This window comes from Humulus lupulus, chromosome 7, assembly GCF_963169125.1.
Source record: "Humulus lupulus chromosome 7, drHumLupu1.1, whole genome shotgun sequence".
Classification (NCBI taxonomy): Eukaryota; Viridiplantae; Streptophyta; class Magnoliopsida; order Rosales; family Cannabaceae; genus Humulus; species Humulus lupulus.
In genome coordinates, this window is record NC_084799.1 from 70475727 (window position 1) to 70494848 (window position 19122).

Below are 19122 nucleotides of genomic sequence, written 5' to 3' on the forward strand. Positions count from 1 at the left end.
CAGTTCTATGTAGGTCGTGTGCATCCGATCGAAGCAAACCAGCTGGTTGAAATTCGCTAGCAGGATGGAGAATCAGTGAAGGACTACATCCAGCGCTTTATGCGAGCGGCAGCTGGAGCGAAAACGGTGGGGGACGAAGGCAAAATGATGGCCATAACCGCAGGGGTTAAATGTCGTTCTCCCCTCTGGAAAAGTCTTTGAAAGGAAGGAGTGAGAACTACCCAAGAGTTTTTGGACCGGGTTGATCGCTACATCAAGCTCGAAGAAGCCATTGCTGATGATGGAAAGCCCTCAAGCAAGGATAAGAAGGCTTCCGAACCCGCCAAAGCCGCCAATGGTTCTAAACCTAATGGCAACGGCAAAGGCAACGGCAACGGAAATGGCAAGAATGGTGGAAAACGACCGTATAATGAGCCTTCCACCTCCGACAACAAACAAGCCAAGGGTAATCGTTATGAACCTCGGTTCACTAACTACACTGCCCTCGTTGAGTCTCGGGGAGAGGTTTATCAGGCCACAAGTTCTAGTGTGCCTTATAAAAAACCTGGCCCCATCCGAAAGGATATTTCGAAGAGAGACACTACCAAGTTCTGTCGTTATCATAACGACTACGGACATGACACCAACGAATGCAACCAGTTGAAAGATGAAATCGAGTTCCTTATTAGACAAGGACACTTGAGAAGATACGTACGAGCCTCGGGAAATTCCCAACGAGAAGCTCCGGGTAGCAACGAGCAGGCGCCCGCGCACCAACGCTCGCCACCCTTAGAGCTTGCCCCCGTGACTGGCACACTCTTAACCATCTGTGGAGGCCCGCACCTCGCGGGAAATAGCGGAAAGGCCAGGGAACGATATGCTCGGACCCTGCGCCACGACCAGGACATCGAGATGATGACTGTGGAGGACCGTGCACCATAGAAGGCTCGGTCAGAGGAAGGTGAGATAACCTTCTCTGATGGCGATGCCCAACACGTCCGGTTCCCACATTTCGATCCGCTGGTTGTGGACATCCAGATGGCCAACATGATGGTGAAGAGAGTACTGGTCGATACAGGAAGTTCAGTGAATATCTTGTATAAATCAACACTGGAACGCATGAAATTGTCCGTTAAGGACTTGGAGCCCTGCAACCAAACGATATACGGCTTCTCTGGAGAAGGACTCGCCCCCGCCGGTTTGATCAAACTTCCAGTGACGACGAGTACAGCGCCTGCAACAAGGACATTACTCGCCACCTTTGTAGTGGTCGATTGTCCTTCGGCATACAATGCCGTTATTGGAATGCCTATACTGGTTGATCTACGGGCCGTCATCTCTATGTGTCACTTGGCCATGAAGTTCCCAACAGACGCGGGGGTAGGACGCGTGTTGGGGAACCAGAGGGAAGCCAGGGAGTGCTACAATGCCTCAATCGCAAAGGCGAAGAATGGAACATCGAAGAGCACTACCTCAGATAGGTTGCAGATGGCAGTTGATACACAAGCCCAATCCGGTGATGAAGTCACCAAATAGGGTGTTGCCCAAAGTGAGGATAGAGACTTAGATCCTCGCTTTGGGGATTTTGAAGAAAACGTTGGACCCGTCGAGGACCTGGAGGAGGTCCAACTCGACAAAGAAGACCCGACCAGAGTCGTAAAGGTTGGGAAAAACTTAGAGCCTACCATGAAGCATGCACTGGTGGAATTTTTGCGAAAGAACCAGGAGGTTTTCGCCCGGTCGCATAAAGACATGGCTGGGATAGATCCTGCAGTTATCAGCCATGTCCTGAATATAGACAAGACCTTTCCACCCGTGCAACAAAAGAGAAGGCTGCTCGATAAAGATAGATCGAGAGCCTTAAAAGAAGAAGTTGAAAGACTAAAGGAGAATGGGTTCATCAGGGTGGCATTTTATCCATCGTGGGCCTCCAATCCAGTGCTGGTTCCCAAGCCTAACGACAAGTGGCGGACCTGCGTGGATTTTACAGACCTCAATAAAGCCTACCCAAAAAACTGCTTCCCACTCCCAAGGATCGACCAGCTGGTCGATGCAACTGCAGGGCACAAGATCCTCTCGTTCATGGATGCATATTCGGGCTACAACCAGATTAGCATGCACCCCCCTGACGAGGATCACACCAGTTTTCGGACCGATACAGGCTTATACTGTTACAAAGTAATGCCCTTCGGACTGAAAAATGCAGGTGCGACTTACCAACGGCTAGTCAACCACATGTTTAAGGAGCTGATCGGAGTTAACATGGAGGTATACGTGGATGACATGCTGGTAAAGTCTAAGAAGGCAGAAGGACATGTGAGGGATTTACAAGAGTGCTTTGATGTATTGAACAAATACCAGATGAAGTTAAATCCCCTCAAATGTTCCTTCGGAGTTGGATCAGGGAAGTTTTTGGAGTTTATTGTAAATTCAAGAGGAATCGAGGCCAACCCCGACAAGATAAAAGCCCTGATCGACATGAAGTCTCCAGAAAGGATCAAAGATGTACAAAGTTTAACCGAAAGAATCGCAGCCCTAAGTAGATTTATTTCGAAATCAACAGACAAGTGCGTCCCTTTTTTTCAATCTACTTAGGGTAAATAAGAAGTTTGAATGGACAGGAGACTGCGAGCAAGCATTCCAAGCCTTAAAAGCCCATATGGCACAACCTCCCATCTTATCAAAGCTGATCGAAGGAGAAACTTTGTTTATTTACCTAGCGATTACTGAAGTTGCTGCTAGCGCGGTACTAGTGCGAGAGGAAGAAGGCGTACAAAAAGTAGTCTACTATGTCAGCAAAAGGCTGATCGGGGCAGAATTGAGATATCCACCAATCGAGAGGTTAGCATATTGCTTAATCCTGGCCTCTAGGAAGCTACGCCCCTACTTTCAAGCCCATCCTATTACAGTTCTAACTGACCAGCCCCTTCGGCAAGTCCTCCAAAAACCAGAGGCGGCTGGGCGATTATTAAAATGGGCAGTCGAATTAGGGCAGTTCGATATAACTTATTCACCGCGACCAGCAGTCAAGGGAAAAGTCTTGGCCGACCTTATTGCAGAGTTCACCGAACTCCCAGACAGCGAACAGTGCGAACAACCTAAAGCGCCTGAGCCTCAAGACAAAGCTCCTTTGTGGAAGTTATTCACGGATGGGTCACCAACGAATCCCACACTGGAGCGGGAGTGATATTGATAATGCCAGAAGGGCATCGATTTCACTGCGCCATCAGGTTCGACTTCACCGCGTCAAATAATGAAGCGGAATACGAAGCACTCCTCGTTGGATTGAGGATGGCGAAAGACATGAGCATAAAGACGCTTGATATCTACAGTGATTCACAGCTGGTGGTGAATCAGCTTCTAGGAGAATATCAAGCACGAGGCTTAAAAATGGTGGCCTACTTGAATAAAACAAAAGACCTGCTAGCCCAGTTCACTAAGTACACCCTCCAGCAAATTCTGCGAGATTAGAATTCAAACGCAGATGCCTTAGCCAAACTCGCGAGCGCAAAGGATGCTGACACTTTGAACATTGTGCCAGTAGAAAGACTGAGTAAGCCAAGCATACAAGAAGTTGAATCCAGTATGGAGATTCGGATGGAGGATACATGGATGTCACCTTATTTGGAGTATTTGACAAACGGTACGCTACCAACAGATAGAAACAAAGCCAGAACTCTACAAAGGTGAGTTGCTAGGTACATACTGGTCGATGGTGTTATGTACCGAAGAGGATATTCCTTGCCACTACTCAGATGCGTTACACCAGAAAAAGCTAAGGAACTCATGAAAGAGGTGCATGAAGGCTTCTGCGGGGATCATGCTGGGGGGCAGAGTTTGGCAAAGAAGATTCTGAGGCAGGGCTACTTCTGGCCAACTATGAACGGGGATTCGATGGAGTTTGTATGAAGATGCGATAAATGTCAAAGATTTTCCAAGATTCCACGAGCAGCTCCAAACAAATTAAAACAGATGCAAAGTCCGTGGCCTTTTGCAATATGGGGGATAGATTTGATTGGATCCCTGCCTACAGGGAAAGGCGGAGTAAAGTATGCAGTCGTAGCAGTCGATTACTTCACTAAATGGGCCGAAGCTGAATCGCTCGCTACCATCACGACCAGGAAAGTCCTTGACTTTGTTATCAAGAACATTGTCTGTCGATATGGTTTGCCTAGAAAGATAGTTTCAGACAATGGAACCCAATTTGACAGCGATTTATTCACCGATTTCTGCGAAAGACATGGAGTCATTAAAATCTTTTCTTCAGTTGCACACCCCCAGGCGAATGGGCAGGTCGAAGCCGTGAATAAAACTCTTAAAGACACCCTAAAGAAGAGGCTTGAAGAAGCTAAGGGATCGTGGCCAAAGCAACTGCCTGAAGTCCTCTGGTCGTATAGAACGTCTCACCGAACGGCAACAGGACATACCCCATTTTCCTTAGCCTATGGATATGAGGCAATGTTGCCTGTCGAATTAGATCCCCCCTCACATCGACTCCTAACATACGTCCAGGACCAGAACAACCAACTGATGATGGAATCCCTAAACTCGATTGACGAGATACGGGAGAAGGCCTAACTCCGAGTTGCTGCATACCAACAAAAAGTCGCCCGGTACTTTAACTCCAAAGTTAAAGAAAGAAAATTCAACGTTGGACACTTGGTGCTACGACAAGTTTTCTTAAATACCCGCGACCCTACTGCTGGAGTGCTCGGACCTAATTAGGAAGGACCTTACCAGATTGAAGAAGTCCTTCATCTGGGCACCTACAAACTTGCACGCTTAAACGGAGATCTTGTTCCACGTTATTGGAATGGAGAACACCTGCGCAAGTATTATCAGTGAACAGTCCTTTTTAAAGGACAGGCTTGTATTAATTTTTCTTTTTACAAGTTTAGTAAAGAGGGTTAGCCACGCTGTATGGCTAATCTCTCGTATATGTAAGATTCTATTTTAGAATCACTCGTAAAGACATGTTTAGTCCATTTTTAATACGAGATTATAAGGGACTATGCGCAGCCAGTCATTCTTTCCAACCTTTGTGAATTTATATTCACAAGTATTTGTTCATTACGTGTGTTGTTTTGCTGTATTACAAGTATTACTTTTTCACCCGAGCAGAAATGTTCGAACAGGTCGTGGTCAAGGCAAGTGACCAAGGACCTAAAGATCCTCGATCACTTGGGGGGGCATATAAGGCACGTCGATAGCTAAGCGTACCATGAGGTATGTAAACACATGAACAAAATGAGTGAAAGCATGCTAAGGTACTTAGAGTATTTTTCAAAATTTATATTTTGTCAAATCAAGCCAAAGTACTATGCTAAGTTCGGTCATACGGACAAGTGTTATAATAAATAAAAATATTATAGCATCATGAAGCAATCTTTTACACCGCAAGCATCACTGCTTGGATGTAACTGTTCAAATAAAAGGAAAAGTTTGCTGCCCATGCAGCAAAGTTTAAAATAAAAGATATTGTCTTTACATCACGACCCGTGGGTCGTGTAATCAAAAGAAAGAAAAAAATAATAATAGAAAAGCTTAAGAGGCGTTGGGAGCAGGAGGGTCTTTATCAGCATTCTGATTGGTCACGTCCTCAACAACCCCTTCTTGCTCAACAACCCCTTCTTCTTCAGCACCAGCCAGGCTCGGGGAAGTAGGAATCTGTAATGCCTCGGATTCCCTATTTTGGTTAACGGCCGGGTTGGTAGGCCGGGAGGGCCATAATTGTTTAATTATGCCATTAAATGTGTTTATGCATGTTTATGAGAATTATATTATAATATAGTGTTAATTGTATGCATGTCAGTGATATATGCTGAGACCACATTATGATGTGGGTTTGTTCGAGTTATTCGACATGAGACGATCGTAGAGTATTGATTAGCGGTTTAGTCACAACAGGTTTAAGTATTGGGACTTGGGTTGAGTCTCGAGGTGATTTTGATGATTAGAGCATTACCGGGAGATAAAGGGTAACGGTATATGAGTTATTGGTGTTTATGATTATTGAGAATAGCGGGAATTGGAGAGCGTTAATTATGATTAACGAGATAGGAGGGAAGTACCAAATATGCCCTTGGGAGCCTTTAGAAAGTATTAATTGACCTAGGGGTAAAATGGACATTTCACCCCTAGGATAGATATAACACTTGATGACTGAAGAAAGTGATGGAAAACAGAGTATACTTTAGAGTTCTCCCGTACCTTCTTCTCCTCACTGTTCTTTGTGGTTTTTGAACCAATTTTGAGGATTCAAGCTTGGGAAGCAAGCCTTGGGAGTTTGGGAGTGTGTTCCACCATTGAAGACCATCATAAGCCGAGCTTTGGGTAAGTTTCTAACCGTGGTTTTCTTTGGTTTGCTCTGTTTTAGTTTTGTTTTGCAGCTGAGTTTTCAAGGGTGAATTCATGGTTTTGTTGGGAGTTTTGGCTAGGGTTCCCATGCTTGTGATGATTAGGGTGTGTTGGGATGGTTTTTGGGTTTATTTGGCATCAAGAATAGGCTTTGGAAGCTTAGGAATCGAGTTAGAATCGAAGAAGTTGAAGAAGGTCGGTTCAGGGGTGTTTGGGCCTGGAGGTAGCGCTACAGCGCCCACCCTAGGGCGCTATAGCACTCCTCAGGAGGCTTTCTGGTGCTTGGGAGGTTCTGTGTAGAGCGCTGTGGCGCTAGGGGTTGAGCGCTGTAGCGCTACCCTGTTCCTTCCAAACCCCGTTTTGAGTGTTTTTAAGGGTTTTTGACTTGGGGTTTCAATCCTTAAGACCCGGGATCGAATCTACTCACTGTGTGGGCATGTTTCGAGGTCCCGAGGGTGGTGCTTAGGTTAAGACCCTATCATTGTGGATTCTCATTAATTGAGGTTATAATTGGTTGTGATTAGGTAACTGCTAAGGAACTAAAAGACCGATCGTTCTCAGGGGTCGTCTTTATCATACTTCTCGCTCGAACTTAAGGTAAGAAAACAGTGTATGGATACAGTTGCACCCTGTACAGGTATATGACATGTATGGTTTGGTATTGAAGCAAGTTGGTTGATATATGTGAACGTGGATTGCATATTAAATGCTAATGAATGCTGATTACCTGTTTAAGACACTGACTAGTCAGGAACCGACTCTAAAGTCGCTGATCACGCATTGAATGGCTCTATGGAATTAATGCTGGACCGACCCTAAGGTCGAAGAATTATAAGCGCTTGCCTGGTCTATGACCAGATGACTATAGCCAAGGTACATGATCCCGGTGACCGTTTGTCACATGGCTAAGGGACGTTGTCCATAGTTTCGACTCTAGAGTCGTGAGGAAGGTTATGTTAGTGACTATTCACCCTGCACCTGTCCTGATCAAACTTATGAAAGAATCATTTGTCAGTTAAGCCCTGGTGACCCTATCGTCACGTGGCTAGAGGGAGCGATGCTCATTATTGTGACTTTTGGCTATTGTCACCTATTTGTTGGACTGATAGTCCTGAATGGTTATTATGATCGTTGTTGATATTATATCATGTTTTATTGTGTTTTCTTGCTGGGCCTTGGCTCATGGGTGCTATGTGGTGCAGGTAAAGGAAAGGAAAAGCTTAACCAGCCCTGAGTGGAGAGCTTGGGCGACGTTGTGTACATACAGGGCCGCTTGACCGCCACGGTCAAGGAGTTCTCAGAGGGACTAGGGGTTTACCCTATTTTTGCCGCTTAGGCCGGTGGGGATTGTAAACTTGGAACTGTAGCAACTCTTTTGTATTACAAACCACTTGTAAATATTTTGAAAGGCTCATGAGCAGTTTACTTACTTAATGAAATGTACCATTTCCTTTTTGCTGGTTTTCTACCTTAACCTGATAATAACACTTAGATCACGTTTTTAACCAAAGGACTCGGGTAGCGGGTCAAATTTTCGGTTCACTGTTCACCGTAACTGTTCTGGGGTAACCAGGGCGTTACAAAATCTTTGCTCTTGCCTCCTCTTCAGCCAGTTGAGCAGTGCAGCGAGCCATCTCAGCAGTCCTGACATCTTCTGAAAGATAGCTGAAATCGGCGCCCTGATTGTGTTTCCAGAAGTTATAAAAACACCAGAGCGTCGTCTTCTTATAACTTTCCAGATTCTTGGAGTTGTCGAGCCTCAGCTGCTCCACTTGGCCCTCGAGAGTAGCGATGGCCTCGTCCTTGGACTTAAGCACCTCTTCCAACCTCTTGACTTCGCGAAGATGGGTTCGGCTGGCATCTTGATATTCCTGCCTCTGCTTTATTGTAGCTGCCTTTGTAGCTTCAGCCTCTGGTAGCTTTGTCATCGCGACATCCCTCTACTGAGCCATCGCCTCCAACTCCTTTGCGTGCCTGGCCTCTACATCTAAAAGTTCCTCGGCTGCCTTCACCTGATGCCTCTCGATGGCCTTTGCCCAAGCCTGTTCAATGGTGGCTTGGGTGCGGGTACGAGCAACAGTTGCAGACAGCAAAGCCTGAGGACAGAAGATAAAGTTAGAACCTATTACAAAGAATAAAAGACTAAGGCCTAAGAGATAAAGAGGCACTTACGCTGGCTATTTCGTTCAGAGTCATGTTCAGGATTTGGTCGACTCCCATACTCTCTGCCTCGACTAGTGCGTTTTTGACGCGGTCGTTCTTCGCGATGTGCGCGAGGCGGTCTTTAGCTGCTCGTAGGGCATGGCTCAAGAGTTTGGCCCCAAGAGCTTCTTCCCGCTTGTCTTGTTCCCTGGTGGGCGCAGCAGGAGGGTTCGGGCAGGGCAGGAGGAGAAGGAGTCTGCTTCTCAGCAGGAGTCGGAGGATGAGTAGAAGTTTGCCCAGCTGGCACGTCCCTGGGAGCGTCTTCTGTTCGACTCTTCTTGGCCAGTCTCTGGCTTGTTTTGCCGGCCTGTCTCCTTGACGACTTTCGCCGGAGCTGAGGAACTTCCTCTTCCTCCTCAGCATTGTACAGGTCGAAGACGTTGGGAGTGGCCATATCTGCATACAAGTAAAAACATGCAAAGGGTAAAGATAAAAGCAGAAGAAGACTCTTCATCAAAACGAAAAAGAAGGTCACAAAGTTAGTACCCGAGCTACAACTACTGGTCGCTATACTATTGACCCTATTAGTCACACACTCACTATCTGGCATGAAGAAGTCTGGCCCTAGATTTGGAGTATATGTAAAGTTGCCCTCCCCTTCAAACAAGTGACAGGGAATTGGCAAACTATTTAAAAGCAAAATAATTTTACCGTTCTCATCAGAGGATTCCCCCAGATCCACAACTGGATCTTTGGCCTTTTGTTTCCCCTTGCCTTGGGGAGCAGAAGGCCTTTCTGCGGAAGGATTGCCCATGGGCTCCCTGATTGTAACCCCCGTTGGCCTCCTTCGAGGAGGAGACACAGGAGGTTGCTGCTCGGGAACCCCCTCGGCAGTGGCATCGGCTACCACGGACCCTCTTGTTTCATGGCGAGGAGCCAGGAGGCCAGACAGCCTCAAATTTTCATCAGTAACTAGGGACTTGACGCTTTTTTCTGCGTCTGTCATCCTGGCCAGTCTATTGGACCTCAACACCATGTCTGGTGTTGGGGTCAGACGTAACCATGGGCCTGAAAGACAAAGTGCAGTTTGAGAAAAATGAAAGGAAACTCCTTGATTAAAAGTATCGACCAGTCAAAGACGGTACTTACCTCCTCGAGCGAAGGCCAGGTTGTTGCTGGTTATGTCCGGAGTAAGGAAGTACTCCTTACTGTACTGCCCCACGTTAGATATGTGCGTAGTGTCACTCAGGAATGTCCGTTTTGTCTCCTGGTGACAGAAGTGGAAGAAACCCGTCCCATATTGTTGCGAGTTGGATTTAAGGTCGAAAAAATAATTGACCTCGTGGGGGGTAGGTTCTGGCCATTTTTTAAGTTTGTACAAGATATAGAGTGCGGCCAGCATTCTATATCCATTTGGAGTAATTTGGAAGGGGGCGACATCGAAATAATTAGCCACCCCCTGATAAAAAGGATGTAGAGGGAGGAAAGCCCCCGCCTCTATGTGATACCGAGACCAGGCGCTGTATATACCTCTGGGAAGGTTAGCCCTTTGGTCTGCGGCAGAAAGTTTGATGGTGACCCCTGTGAGGGGATACTTCCTGAAATAGTTAGCAACCATCCGAAGGGTCACTACGCTGGTCGGGGAAATATACCACTCGACATCAGGCAGATTCTGATGGTGAGGGCGGGCTCTAATTTGGATGTTAGGGTCAGGAGCAGGATTGTCTCGACCACTAGTCGAGGGAGCCCTAGCCTGCGAATCAGGCTGGGCAGGAAGGTTCGGAATATCGTCAGATTCAGGTCTTTTCTTGCCTACAGATTTGGAATGGGCCATTTGAGGAGGAGAAGGACGGGGTCTGGAAGAGGATCGTGAGAAGGGAATCTCGTGGACTCGGTCGGCCGGTTGTTCTTCGCCCTCGAGCAGCTGGGTGAGAAGATTGTCGTCGATGGGCCGTTCACCTCCCCACAAATCTGGCATCAATATCTGCAAACAGAAAAATGGGGAGGTGAGGATGAAGAATTTTTAAAGGCTTTCTAGAATAACGCTGGTCGAGTATAAAAGCCAAGCTTTTATACAGCAGCATTCTAACAAAAAGCTAAATTTTCCGCACGAACAGTTTGAAAGACGGATCAAAGGATGAAAGTAAAAAGTTTTTCAAGAAATCTTTTTCAACTCCCCTTAGGGCGGGAAAAATCTATTTTCTAACTAGCCTAAAGATCGAATTTTTACTTCGATTTTACGTCCTAAAAGTATGATCCTGACTATTAAATTAACTCGTAGCCCTTTTTTTTTTTGCCTACAAAACATTCTACTCACAAGCGTCTCAAACCAGAAGCAGATGAACTCAAACAGTCAACATACAGGAGCATGCATCATGAAAATTTGAAGCATAAGAATTCGAAAACTTACCAAGAAAATGATCGTGGAGATGGAAAAAGGGTCTTCGGAGATCAAGGAACTCTCGGACTGAGTCTTGAAAATGCAGAAGAACGGTCTCTGGAGAAGATTAAAACTCTGGTTTTTAGGGTTTCTTGAGAAGACAATGGCGTGCGTAAAAAGAAAAGGAAGATTTCGAAGGTATTATATAAGTTTGTCTGTGGCATTAAAAAGGTGTAATCATCAGTTTCCCTTTTTCGAAGTATGGAGAAGCGGAATGGCCGTCGAATTATTACTGGGGAACCGAAAAGTCATGATTAGACAGGAGTAGGTTACTTTTTCCAAGAACACACGAAGGGTTCTGACACGTAAGGCGGGGTTACCGAAAAGTCGTTCGCTCAAAAGTTTATTTATTGCTCGTCATAAATAAACTTGGGGGGCAAATGTTATCCAAAAAATTAGCATTGATGACGTGGCAAGTGATCCCTGGACACGTGGCTGACACCTGGAAGAGCTCTGCTAGGGTATCGACCAGAGGATGCACTAGAAGTAGTAAGCAGCCCAGTCTTACCTGCGACCAGTCTGGTCGATAGTTCCGCATGCAATGTCATATTACTGTAAAGATCTTTGTAGATCCCGAATTTAACTCACACAATCTCCTGAATATCTGATCATTTATGAGAGAATATTGGCAACTAAATCATGTAATCCCCCTTGAGCCTATAAATAGAAAAAGATAGCTCAAGGAGGGGACTTTTGGCTTTTGCATTATTTGAGATTAGAGTAATTCTCCTTGGAATATTGTATTGTTCTTCAGAGGTTAGTGAAACTCATTGAACCCTTGTTCTTTGATCACTCCTTTGATTCTTATATCAATAACAGTCTAAGTGGACGTAGGTTATTACCAGATCCTGGGGCCGAACCACTATAAAAATATCGTGTTCTTATTACTTTTTGTCATTACGTTCTTCTCAACACATTAATTCATATCAAGCATATTCTGACTCCGTGTCAGTTGACAAAATTCCGGGTCAACAAGATTAATTTCAGAAAAATAAAAAAATTCTAGACCAGCAAGACGGGGACACGTGGCATCAAAATTGTTGTTGGGGGGCCCACTATACTGATCCGTACGGAAGTCCATACGATGTCCCCGGCAGCGGCTCGGAGGGTGGCCTCGGAGGAACGATGGCTGAATTCTAAATCCCGAGCTCCATTTTGACTGTGTGATCGGAATTACAATTTTATGGTGTCAAGAAACAAATAAAATTACATAAATCCTATGCCCCTTAATGGCTTACACAATGATCTAATCATGAACAAATCCTAACCCAAAAACACCATACAATTAACGATTCAACATTCCCATATTCAATCATATTAAGCCATCCATTCATTCATCATAAATAAATAAATGCATAAATTAAACCCACACAAATTCAATATATATATATGTGAAGATGGCTCTGGTACCATTTGTTGGTTCTTATAGATCAAATCAGAGATTATACGCAGCAGAACAACAATCAAAATTGTTAATTTAACCCCAAAAGATTTCTAGATCTACTTCTTCACATATATATATATATTGAATCAAAGAGATGAATAGAAAATTACCTCAAGTCCTTCCTTGCTGCTATCTTTTTGTACGACAAAAATCCTTGAGATCTCACACCAAGATCTTCCAAAATGTTCTCAACACACAAAGAATGAGTGTGGGCTCGCTATACAAAATAATAGGCAAAATTTATTTATCAGATGTTCTCAACACATGAGATCTGATAAAGTTTGGACCTAAGTATGTGAAGAACAGTGACCTATGCTTGTATCACTGTTCTCTTTCTCTCAGGGAGATTTCACGATATATTTTCTATCACTGAAAAGTATCACTCTGAAAAAATGATCTCCTATATTTAATATATCCAATATATTAAAAATAAAATATTAGTTATTTAAAATAATTTAAAATAACTAATCAGGTATTAGATTTTGTTTAAATAATAATATTTTAATCATATTACGATATCTCATTATTTATTTAATATTTAAATAACTAAAATTATAGAACAAAGAAACTTCTAGAAGCTTCTTGTGTGTGTAGCACAGTGACTGTGCACTGTGCTACACGTGTACCACATGCCAAGGAAGGCATGTGATTTTTACTAATTTTTATTATTATTTAAATACCAAAAATCCCAAAAATAAATTAATTCAAAATTAATTATATTTTTGTTAAATCAAATAATTAATTAATTCTCAATTAATTAATCATACATAATTATACAATAATTATGTTAAGTGCATAGAAAATATTTTTACTTATCAAATAAGTCATTTTACCCATTTTTGTATTTATCTTTGTCAGTGTTTGTTTGAGTCATTTCGTGGATCATGGATCTATAACATTAAGATCCAATAAATTAAAACTAAATAATTAAACTCTTTAATTATAATAGTTAATTTATTAATTCTGATATTTCTCCAGTATAAATTCAGAATTGAACTCTTTATGTTATAGATATACTTTTATAGAAATCTTATTTTAAGTTGTCTATTGATATAAGCATCTTACAATAGTTCAACCCTATAATTAATTAGTTCATAAATTAGAATGGAAGAATTACCATTTTAGCTTTCTAATTTATTTATTATTCCTTAAGTATCATTAATTCACTAGTGAATAATTAATCTATAATCTAATTATAGATTTGAGCTCAAAATCATTAAGTTCCATAATTAACCCTTAAGAGAACCAATATACGATCCGTTAGGAAAGATTAGATTCCGTATTGTTGATACATGTTCCCAGCCATCCATGATATTAAATCTCCAAAACAAAAGTCATTAGCCTCATTCTATGAAGAGACCTTAACAAATGAATCAAAAGATTTAATAAACATGAGCAAGAGTTCATGAACACTCAGGATTTAGGTTGATCTATAAATGATCATCAGTTATGATATGAATTACAAATCTTTATTATTAAATGGTTTTTGGATAAATACTTTTATTCATATCGGTTCATGTTATATATAATAATATTATATAAAGCACCTTTACCGAGAAGTCTTACCACATCAATAATCTGAATCTAGATTATATGTATCAACATGATACTCAGCAAACCGTACTTACAACCCCAATTAAAGAATTCCATAACTTCAATTTGTTGTTGTTGACTATTTGTATTCATTCATGTGATCTTAATTCTTTTTTACTAATACAAGATCACATCCTCAATAAGGAATATGGAATTTTTCTGGTATTTACAAAAATTATTCAAACAATAATTTAATAATCTAAATATAACAATAATATACCATTGTATTTATTTATTAATCAAAATAATAAATGTCTTTTACATGCTTTTAGGACATACTCCTAACAAGAAAACACTTGGGTTTTGGGTTAAAAGCTTTTCCAATCTAAGCTTTTCTAAACACTTGGGAAGTAAGATAGAGTGACATTTCGGTATCGAGGTGTAGATCGAAGTTCTAGATCATTCAAGGTATTCTTATCCTCAGATATAGTCCATCATAGTTCTTTTATTTTCTTCCATTTTCTATTAGATCCTAACTTGATTTTATGACTTTTTGGTTAGGTATTTAATTTCTTGAAACTTAAGGTTCTTCGGTAAGTTTCTACTTTGATGGTTTAGTTCTCTTTTTCATCTCCTTTTCTTTAGAAACTCATGGTTTTTACTGTTGGTTTTAGGAGTGTTCCAATCCCGTTCTTGTCTCCAATATCGTTCTTGTCTCCAATATCCTGGTTTTTGGTAAGGAAAATAGGTTAGATTATATGTGTTTATATGATGTGTTATGATATGTTTATGTGCTATGTATATATGTATGAATATGTTTTTAGTCGCTTGGGGCTTATATTTGCTTAGATAGCAAACCCCAAGAATTTTATCATTATCGTGGTTTAGAGTTATGATTTACCCTACCTCGATTAGTAGACAAAGGACCTAGATGAGTTATCATATACTACTTTGTGATCTAACCTACCTTGATTAGTAGACTGAGGACCTAGATGATTTTATCACATACCACAGTAATGAGTTAATGACCATTAATATTGTAGTCCTATATGATATACGTTTTTACGTCATATGTTTTATGATGTAGTCTTATGATTTATGATATATGTTTTTAGTAGATTTTCCTTGCTGGGCATTAGGCTCATTCCTTTTATTTTAGATGATGTAGGAAATTGAACTTGGAAGGCGGGACAGATTCATGGCAGCTTGGCATGTGTATTGGAGATGGATGGATTGAATGTACTGCTAGAAGATCGAGGATGACGTTGTTTTCAAGTCTTTTAATTTATGTTTTATGTATTTCCACACTTAGTATTTAAACAATTGATTAAAGTTTATGTTTTTATGTTTTATGTACTAAACAATGGGTACCCATACCTTATTTTGTATTTCGTACCGTATTTTGGATTTTTAATAAAGTTATAATTTTTTATGTATGTATGTATTCCAAAATAGTAGTTATGTTTAGTAATTTTTAATGGTTCGAGGTCTAGAATTAGTCAGTGCATTACAGTTGGTATCAGAGCCCACAGTTCATATGCAGGAAGTTCTCCTTGATACACACGCACAAGCTCCGGATTTAACTGCCAATGTAAGTGTTTATGTTATGATTATTATGTTTATGTTAATAGCTAACGTTTTAGTCATTATGTTTTCAGTTAAGAATGAATGGAGCTTTGACCTATCATGATATTAGAGCCATTAAGGCATTCAAAAGGATTATAGAGCCAAGGAATACACTAGGAGTGTTAGAAAGAATCACTCAAAGATTGATCCTATTTCACAAGGGGATAGTTGATCTTCAAACTACTAAGCAAATTATGATGAGAGCTATTGTAACGCCCTACTACCTTAGAGCCGTTACTAAGTGAGTTTAAAATGTGCAATTAACTCGCTAAATGAGGTTTTTAGAACAAAAGTGTGACTAAGCAAAAGTTAAGGCTGTAATCCTTGAAAATACTCTATTTCATTGAAAATTTCAAGTATCTAACATTTGGGATCCCAAAATAAGGTTTACAAAATATTTACAACTCAAAATAGGTTTACAGTTAATTAACTATCAAAATCACAGTTTATTACAACCATTTCTCAAAATGCCCCCAACCAAAACAGTCGGGCAGGCCAAACATGTACGCGCCACTTCATGCTCTCCATACTCGTGGCTGGTTGACTTTTTCTTTGCCCTTACCTGCAACACAGAGCACCCGTGAGTCGAAGCCCAGCAAGAAAACTCATACAACACATAACATATGCATATTATATAATCAACATATCAGATAATCCACAGATAAACAGATAGTCCATCAGACTAAACAAATACGGCCATGCCGTCCCAGAAGCGTTACCAAAGCCTGGGGTCTCGGTTCTCACCGTGAGGATATCCCATGTATCCATTGGGGTCTCACCCTAACAATAAGCACTCCATGTGCTAAGTGTTATTTCCGGCCCCACTGCCGTTCTCGGCTTCCTGCCGTTCTCGGATCCTTTGCCGTTCATTCTACTATAATCACATATAGCATAACTCAAACAACATTCAAGCATATAATAATTCAACCAAGGCTACACCCTAACATGTAATACAATCTAGGGCTGTACCCTGCAACAACATTATGGGCCCATGCCCTGCTCTACGAGTACTACAGTTTTCTTACCTGTATCCTGTGATTCTCAATGCACCAAAGTCATGAGCACGGTCCTCTAACTCGAGCCTCTCCGAAAACCTAGTCACAACACATATAAAACACTCTTTAATACTAATCAATCCAAAACCACTTCCCAGGACCAATCCCGTACTCTCGGGACCTCCAATTTCCCTAAACAATGCAACGGAAACATCCCCCGAGCCCCTGGGGAAAATGCCCAAAAATAAAAAATCTCCCTGCCCAGAAATAGCCTAGCGCCACGGCGCCCAACAAGGAGGGCCATGGCGCCCATAAACTTCTCTGCTGCCTGACGCAGCCTTGCGCCGCGGCACCAAAGAACAGGGCCGTGGTGCCCCTTCGCGAACCCAAAATTATGGGTTTTCCCTTGCATTTTCCCATAGCCAAAACACTTCCAATTCAATCCAAACATATACCTAAACCCCAAAACGAATTTAAAACCACAAGTGAACCATTTAACAACCTATAAACACCAACAAGAAGCTCAATCACACAATCACACCCAAAATCCACACTTTGGTTTCAAATTCCAGAAATTTAAACCACAGCTTTTAAAACTTAAACCAAGACTTGAAAATGTAAACCATGCCTCAATATTCTTAAACCACACCAGATACGAAAATTCAAAGATGTTTAAAACTCTTACCTCAATCAAGAATTCAACTTGGAGCTGCTTTCCCAATCAAATTCCAAGCTCAACTACAAACTCAAGCTGAACCTAACCTCAATTCATCCCAACAATTCACCAAACAAAACACACAACTCAATTCTCAATTCCATGATATTCTTAACTGAACTCTACAACATATATACACAGAATTTCCTTACCTCAATATGCTGAATAACCCTCTAAGTTTCCCAGCTTTAATCCCCTTCTTGATCCCAAGAGACTTGCCCTTCCTCCCTTCCTTCTTGCCCTTAGTTTTCCCTTTTCTCCTCTAGGTTTTCTTCCAATTTCAGAAAAATCAAAATATGACTAAGTATAAAACGTGAATCATCTTTTCCCTCAGTTGAAGGTTCCTATATTCTGCCAAAAGACCATTTTACCCATTCCAAGTGATTCCTTCCCTAACTAAACCTCAAGGCATTTTTGCCATTTTACCTTTCCTACAATTCTACCATTTTTCTCATCTAAATTTGTTACTCTTAATGGTTACCAATGGTCACTTAGGTTACTCAATTACCATTAACCATTAACTCACAAACTCAAATTATAGAATTCCCAAAATACCCCCAGGCTCCTCCCTAGCCGGGTATTTAATCATGTTGTGACTTTTAAACTAACTAGCTCCCTAGGACCGTTTCGGCAAGTGCATCACAATAATATCCCCACTCACACGTGGTATTAACCATATAATATAATTATCATATTTATGCCCTCAGCGGGCTAAAATTACCAATTTACCCCCTAACAAACGAACGGGGCCCACACGCATATTTATTCCACCTAAACATGCATTCTAAACACATATTCATTTAAATTCATATATTGACAAGTTAATTCATTTATTGCCCTCCAGGCACGCTAATCAAGGTCCTAAACCTTATTAGCAAATTGGGGATGTTACAGCTATGGAACAATATGTCCTATTAATTAGGCTTTTTAAAGATTTTCCTTTTGTAATTTCAACATTAAAAGAATTATGGGAGACTATAGATGATGATGATGATGATTTACCGATAGCCATGAGATATTATTTTCTTATACTAAGGTTCACCTCTAAGTTTGAATTTCAATTCACAAATGAACAAAAGCATAACATCTTGATGAATATTCCCCGAGGTAGTTTTGAGGCTCAAGATAATGGTGATTATAAAGAAATAGATGATGATATGTTAGATGAAGGTTCAGATGTAGAGGATCCTGATTTTTAGATTTAACCTAGTTATTTTTAGTTTAGTTTATTCATTTATTTTTATTGAATTTATGATTGTACTTACTTAAAATATTTTTCCAAATGAATAAAGTTATTATTTTTGAATGACATGTATGAGTTTGATTTTTTTCTACAATCATAATAAATTTGGAATAAATAAATAGTGACTGAGTTTAGTGAGGGTGGATACAAATCAATGAATCAGGTTCTATATTGAGAGTTTAGGGGGCCATAGTAGTGGGAACGATTTTATTGATCCCAGCCCTCCCTCAATATGGTTAACTTTGGAACAGTGACGAGTTTCGAGCCTGAGAATTAAGTCATATAGGATGGTTAGATATAGACTTAGAAAATAATAAAGATGGCTTATTTCTCTAAGTATGGAAACACACCTTAATTATAAAGAAGGTTTACATAATTTTTCATAAGAAATCATAACTGATAGGTCCGAGTTATGTTTTCTTAGACTAAGTTTTTGCCTTAGAACTTATTAGGGTAAGTTATAACATGTTTTTCTCGACTGTTAGAACTTTGCTAAAGATGTCGCTCATAAGATCTACACGCACAGACAGCAGTGCCTCCAGCACCACCAACGAGACTAACGAAACCCCTCCAGTTTGAAGAAGGGGAACGCGTGCTACCAATGATGATGACATAATTGCACCGCCACTGATTGACAACACCGCTAAG